Below are 7,422 nucleotides of genomic sequence, written 5' to 3' on the forward strand. Positions count from 1 at the left end.
TATTCGGCGCCCTGGATGAAAGCGGCGCGAACAAGATCTTCACTTATGTTGCCCAGACTCAGCTTTTTGGAGTTGAAGCGAGTGATGAAGTCTAGTAAAGATTCATCTTCCTCTCTCACGCAGTTGAGGATCGTCCACTGCTCTTCAGTATATTTCCTCTGTTGACTGAAGTGTTGGCTGAACTTGTGTTGAAAGTCCGCCCAATCATAGATGTGGTGGACCGGTAAATGATCAAACCACGCCCTGGCCGCTCCAACCAGCGTCATCTGGAACATATAACACCACGTGGGTTCCGTCCAGTTACTGACGGTTGCCCCCGCTATGAATCTATTCAAGTGATCGTCTGGGTCGGATAGACCATCATAAGTGCCGATGTTGGACATCTGTTTGGCACTTCTCGGGGCGATTGCTTCCGCAATGTCCCTTGCAAACTTGGATGTTCCCGCATTTGCAGCAGTTGGTCTAAAGGTTTTGGAGAAGTCGCGTGGGTTTCCCCCCGCGTTCCTTGGTTTGAAGGTTTCTCCAAAATTCCTTCTTGGTTGGAAGTCCGTTTCTTTACGCTTCCCTTTCGCCCTATGGCGAGGGTTCGCGTCAGTGTCGGATTCCTCCCGATCATCGTCCGAGTACTCGCACTCACTGTTCATGTTGAGCTGTTGTCGAGTACTTCCGAATTCGTCAGCCTGTTGGAGTGAACGCAAGCGTTCATCCAACTCAGCTTGGAATTCCTTCTGACGTGCTTCGGCCCACGCCTTAACTTGATCGAGTGTTTGGCGAGGGAGCCTCGTCTGTTTCTCCAACTGGGCATCAGTGAACCCCAGTGAAATATTGTTTACTGCACTTGCCCCGGCTTGGGTAACCGGGGTAGTGTTCGTAAAATTTGTGTAACCGCCGGTGTTCCCCCCAGTAGCTGGGGTTGTGGTTACCGGGGTTTCTTGGTCACTTACTGGCCTTGGGACCGGAGTAACGTTAACCATTTTTTCAGAAGTTTTGAAAAACTGAATTAGTTCTAGCTTTTATGCACGGATGGCGCCAATGAAGAAACACTAGGCGACCCCGAGTAGATTATGGATAATCTGGGGGTTAAGTAATGTTTCCCACGAGGGTTAGGTCCGGCAAAGAAGGATGTTCTTCTGATGACCTGCAAAACAGACACCGTGAGCTCGTCACTGAGAAGGGGGGGTTCCTCCTTGTGACCACCCTCCGGCGTGAGAATCAGACTAGATTGCTCTGAATATAAGTGTATATTGAGAGAAATAGCTAGTGAAGGTAAAATACCAGATCCTCCTACCGTTCCAAGGTGTTGGAGTATTTATAGCCGAATGTAGGTTTCCAAGCAGGTACAGCCAGCTGTATAATATTCCTGTTCTACCAACTATGGGCTACGCACGTGCCATGCTGGTTGGTGGGTAGGCAGCGGCTGATAGTGACCAGGCCGGCTGTGTACTATTCCTTTTCCACCAACTGCAGGCTATGTGCGTGCCACGACAAGGGTTGGTGAGTAGGCAGCGGCTAATAGTGACAAACAGTACTAGAGCATGCTCCTCGTACTGTTGTCGGTGAGTTGTCACCCTGTGATTGGTTCATGGGCTGCTTTGGTCAGATCTTGTCTATTTTGTCCATACCTTGGCAGGTATAGTACAAAAGATCTTCCAGAAGCATACGGACTGGCTCATTTGGGCGGGAGTATTCCCGCCTTGCTCATTCTTTCAGGTGACACTGAATTATTGAGTTAGTGCCTTGTGCGTGTAGCCTTGCTATTAGTGCGGGTAGCCTTCCCTGATGGCTTGTATCCGCAGCTGCGGGCACAGGCGGGGTACTTCACCATTGGGAGGCTTTCCCTGCGGGAACAGCTGGCGTATTGCGCGTAAGGTCTTCATCTCTGAGAATGGTGGGTCCTGCGGAACCTGTTGGTCCTTGCGCAAACGTCCCTCTTCAAGATGAGTCTTGCGGGTCCAACTGGGCTCTGCTGGGACCTACCTCTTCACATATTCACAGGCCTTTTGTGCCACCAATTTTGCTGTCAAACGTTTTATATCGGTTCAAAATCTAATTTTTCACATGTGAAATGATCAAGAAAAACAACCCGTATGGTGATACCAAAAGGGTATTAAAAATCTTGAATCTTTTTTTGTCATTTTTCACTATAGGTGCGCATTGGGCCAAAACAGGCCCGGCACGGATTTATATACCAAAATGGCATTCAAAATCATGAATCTTTTTTGTGATCATTCACTATAGGTGTGCATCTTGTCAAATCAGGCCCTGCCTGGATCTGTATACCGAAAGTAGGGCTGTCAATTTATGACACGAACCTGTTAACACGACACGACATGGTTTTTAACAGGTTCAAGTTTGAGCTTAACAGGTTTCGTGTCTTATACAGGTCAACCTGTTTAAGACATGTTTAAATTCGTGTCCTAACAGGTCAAAGACATGTTAACCTGTTAGTAACCTATGTAGATTTTTTTTTAAAAAAATAAATACATATACAATCCTAAAGTCTTAAAAGTAAAGTCATACTTACAAACGATATTTCACTAATGCCCGTCAGAACCCGATATTATACTTTTTATGGATGTTATGATTTTCATCTATGGTTTTTTGTTTCAAATATGTTATGTATTTCTCGTCTTTTGTTTCTAGTATGTTATGGATTATCTATTAATTAAGGCTTTTATGCTCATTTTGAAAATTTTGGTTTCGTTGCATATGTATTATTTATTGTGTCTTTAAACAGGTCCCTTAACAGGTTAACCTGTTACTAAACAGGTTCGTGTTCGTGTTTGGAAAAAATGACACAATTAGTTATCGTGTTGTGTTCGTGTTTAGTACAACTGGTCATCGTGTCTTATCATGTCGTGTCCGACATTTTATGACAGCCCTAACCAAAAGGGCATTCAAAGATCAAAACTTTTACCTGAATCAAGATTGTGGGTGGCAAGAATGAGCCCACCGGGGCGATTAGAAATCTCATCCAGCATGAATGTAGCACACCCATTGTAACAGTTGTGTGTATCATTGGTGGTATTTTGAATAGGGGACTCAACACCAAGCGAATGCGCCAAACTACTTTCACTAGACATATACGCCCCCCGAACCAACTTATAACCGAGAGGCAGACCGGCTTTGTCCGCTGCCTTCTTGCTCAAAACCATCCTATCACCAGCATCCTTCAAGTAGGCTTGAACCGTGCCATAAACCATCGGTGTTTTGGACTTGTTGTACTTAAAAGAAGCCCAGTACGTCATAGAATCAATTGCGGGCAGGATGGATGTGTCTTCTGCATCAATAACCACAGGGACATTGCCTTCAAAGCTTTTGTCACAAATGCTTTGTAATCTTTTGTAAGCTAATTCAAGATCTTGTTCTTCCTGCGCACTCAAAGGTGCCGGTTGTTGTAATGTATGATAGAATGGGCTTGTTTCAGCAAATATTGGGAGTGTTTGTTGCTTCCATGGCAGCTTGAAAGATGAATTCTTGTACTCCCATCGAAGAAGATCACTTACTCGCCTTAGCAGATACACCGGGCACACTGCTGTAACCTTCACAGCCACAAAACTTACCTGTTTTTTTCCATATATAATTTACATCATATCAGACTGGCCCGGGCTCTTGTTAATAACAGAAAAACCAAACAAAAAACTATATTTATTACGTAAAGATTTTTTATTTTGACATGTAACTAAGCCCATTTCGACCGGCCAGGTGTTCGGCAGTTTTAACCATAGCTTAATGATCCTAAGCCCGTTTTAATACGGGCCGAGCTGGAATGGGCCGGAACAGGTTGCACTTTTGGTCATAGATTTCAAAGGTTTCATTAATAACTAATATTTTTTAGCTGCATGTAATAACTAAATGTTATAAGAATAATTTAATCGTTAGAATAAGAGGATTTAGAAGGTTGCATTGAGCAATTCTATGTTTCTAACATGTTGCTCATGATCCCAACCCATTTAAAACGGGTCGGGCCAGGTTGCACTTTTTGTCAACTTTTAAAAGTCCTCTTATTAATTAGTTTAGTTATCATAAGTATAATCTAAATCATAAGAATAAAATGCTTTAAAAGGTTGCATCGAGCAATTCTAAATTATAACTTGATGATCCCAAGCCAATTTTGACATGGGTCGAGCTGGAAAGGGGCAGGCGAGGTTGCAGTTTTTTGTCAAATTCTAAAAAGATTGAACACCCTTCTACCCATTTAACCCGTTATATTTTATTTGACCCGTCATCTTTACGAAAGCTTTTGATCTGGCCCGTCGATAATTAAGCGCAACGAAAATCTTGTCATGTATTAACAACAGGTTAAAACTGCCACCTCTAACAAGCATGAAACTTGTATGGTTTTACATATCAATTTATTAATTAATATAACAAAAGAAATGGGATTCACTATTTCAAAAGCCCAAATTAATAAACTTACAGAAGAAGGTGGAAGAGATTGAGGTGTTTCAGCAGTTTTAATCAACTGCTGAGTAGCTTTATCACAAGATTCATTGTCATTTGCATGCTCCAGCCCATAATCCACAATCCCTCTTAACCCGGAATCCCACAACCTCCTAACGGTCTGGCCCGTTTTAACTGTATCTGCACCCGCCACAAAATGACTATACGCAGTATATTTAATAGTCGTCAACACCACGGCTCGAAACAACCCCACGTCCATCAACCGCGAGTTCATGACCCAAAGGCTTAAATCCACCATTGGCTCCATTGCAGCCACATTTAATGTGGCGGCCGAATGCATATGTTTCCCGGTTGAAACCGACCCGAACAAAGTCTTGGTGTCCTCAAAATTAAATATATTGTCATTGTCATTGTTCTTATTATTGTTATTGTTATTGTTATTGGTGGTGGTGATGGCCACGGGTTGTGGCCCTTGAGGGAAGTTATTGGTGGTGGCCACGTTAAATGTGGTTCTTTGTGCCTGGCTACACCGCAAGGTGGCGGGTGAGGCCGAGTTGACTCGGTGGACGAATGATCTAAGTAGTTTGTAAGAAACGTCCTTGTTGACCATCGTCATAATGACGGTGGTTGGGGTGTGGTCGGTTAATAACTGAAAGTGATCTTGCCTTGTGTCGGTCCTCTGGTTGATACCAAGGCAAGATCGCTTTTAGCTAATCAGCCCGTGGAAACAAATTATATAGGGTTTTATTATTATTTTTTTTGTTTATCCAAGAGGATATTATTTTATGAGGAAATTTTTGTTGAGTGAGGTGAGGGATATTTATAGGGATAAATTGTTTTACTGCGTTGTTGTAGGAAGTAATTATGCTTAGCCATTGAAAATAAAGAAGTTTATTCATTTTGTTGTGGTTACCGGTCATTGCCCTGGGGTCAAGGATAAACTAATAGTTTCTAGTTTTGGAATAGAAAATGAGATCTTTTATAACAAAGGAGATGAATAATTATAATCAAAATAACTGCCATATTGTTGATAAATTATATGCTCAATTAAAATCTAGAACACAAGATCTAGTAAGTAATTCATCAAACTTGCTATTAGCCATTTCTGTTTCTATTACTGACACTTTCACATTTTTGTAATATTCATTCACATAACATTGAGATCAATGGGAGGATGGAAAATTGTTTGTTTGACGGATGTGACGAAGCTTGAACAAAGATGTATGAGGTGGGCCCAATACATATAAAATATTTCATATATAGGGGGGTGGCCGGGCTCAATTTTTTTTTTTTTTTTTTGACAAAATACGTGTAAAATGTTTGAACAAAAATGGGTAAATTTATACCATTGAACAAAAAAACTAAGATGGGGGCCACCCAAGCTATCATAAAGTTTCGCCTGCTTGAGAGTATTTGAGTATAAATGTGTTATAACCCCTAAATGTTTAAATTTGTTGTTAGGTTGAACTATATAAAGGTTTATTCATTTCACGGAATTCAAAGAAATATGATGGAATCGGAATTTAAATGCCTCCTCTTGTTGTGTTCGGTTCTCAGAATTCGATGGAATTAGATTTCGATTCAATTTTAATGTGTTTGGTTAACAAATGAATTGGAATGAGAAATTGAATTTAATTCATCAAGTTCCCCTATTTAAAAGGATTTCACAAATTCTTCCACCATGTGAAATATTTCACTCAAATTAAATGGAATCTCCGATCTAGATCCGGCTTCGTGCCAGACACCGATTTTGCGCCAAACGCATAATTGCGTCAGATTTTCATTTCGTTTCAGGAGGAGCCAAGGAGGTTAACGCGTTTGACGCATATTAACGTGTTTTGGTGTCGTTTATGTATCAAGTAACGATTAATGAGCTCGAAGCTTGTTTACATGTTCAGCGCCGCTTACACGTCCGGCACAAGTTGATGCAGAGGGGTCTACTTTACGGCCAGCTAAAGGGCGGTCTACTTTATGGCCAGCTGATATTCTTGTGTTCGGGTGGGCAGGGGAAAACACGCATGTGTAGATCTTATAGGAGTGTCTCCTCTGGTTGGGCTCAGGGGCCGTGGGTTTGCTATGGGTCAGGTTGCGTTGAAGGCTGAATCGGGCAAAGTTGTTAAACACGAGAAAACTTATTTAGAGAATCAACATGTGTATCTCCCATTTGCTTTTGATACATTTAGTTTTCTAGGCCCCAGAGGCTGTGAATTTTTTTAGTAGAGTTCAGCGTGTCGTACATGGCACCTCTTCGGCTCCTAGGTCCCAAAGCTTCGTTTATAGTAGGATGGCTTTGTTATTTAAAAGGGAGTTGCGGCGCAGCTTGTTGCTCGTTTTCTTGCCACATTATTGTAATCGGTTTTGAATTTAACCTATGTATAAGAAAGTACTACAAAATATAATGCATCTAGTGCTGATAGCGCTTTGAAGCCTGTTAACGTGTCCCGTGTCCCAACATCGGTTACGCGTTTGACGCAAGTTAACTCATATGGTGTTAGGGATGACAATGGGTCGGGTTTGGGTCGGGTTCGGTATTCCCAAACCCATACCCGGTTATTAAAGTTCGTCCCAAACCCGTCCTAAATCCGTCGGGTAATTACCCATCGGGTTTCGGGTTTTACCATCGGGTTTCGGGTTTCGGATCGGGTTTTGATAAAATACCCGACGGGTATACCCGGCTCAAAACCCTCTAGGTTTCTACCGGATTTTGACAAAATATAACTAATTGATTACAAAGATGGTTACCATAAAAATAAAATATCGCAAATAATTGATATAAATAAGTTTCGACTAATAATTTAATTGGAATATAGTGTATATATATATATATATAATATAATAAGCTATATCGAGTATATAGTCGGGTAAATGGGTTTATATTATCAGGTAATCGGGTCGGGTATCATGTATATTAGAAAACCCAAACCTGTCCCAAACCCGCAAAAAATTTCAAAACTAATCCAAAACCCTAATGGGTCGGGTATTATCTGTCCCATTTATGTCAGGTATCGGGTTTTCCCA

At 41.6% G+C, this 7,422-nt stretch overlaps 1 pseudogene; it reads right to left on the reverse strand.

The window, feature by feature from the left end:
* Positions 1-1,977: 1,977 nt before the first annotated feature.
* On the reverse strand, positions 1,978-5,392 carry LOC143607815 (proline dehydrogenase 1, mitochondrial pseudogene; annotated as a pseudogene).
* Positions 5,393-7,422: the final 2,030 nt, after the last annotated feature.

The sequence above is a fragment of the Bidens hawaiensis genome, unplaced genomic scaffold (assembly GCF_021521415.1).
Source record: "Bidens hawaiensis isolate Kalapana, Puna unplaced genomic scaffold, B.hawaiensis_p1.1 tig00087098_1, whole genome shotgun sequence".
Taxonomy (NCBI): domain Eukaryota; kingdom Viridiplantae; phylum Streptophyta; class Magnoliopsida; order Asterales; family Asteraceae; genus Bidens; species Bidens hawaiensis.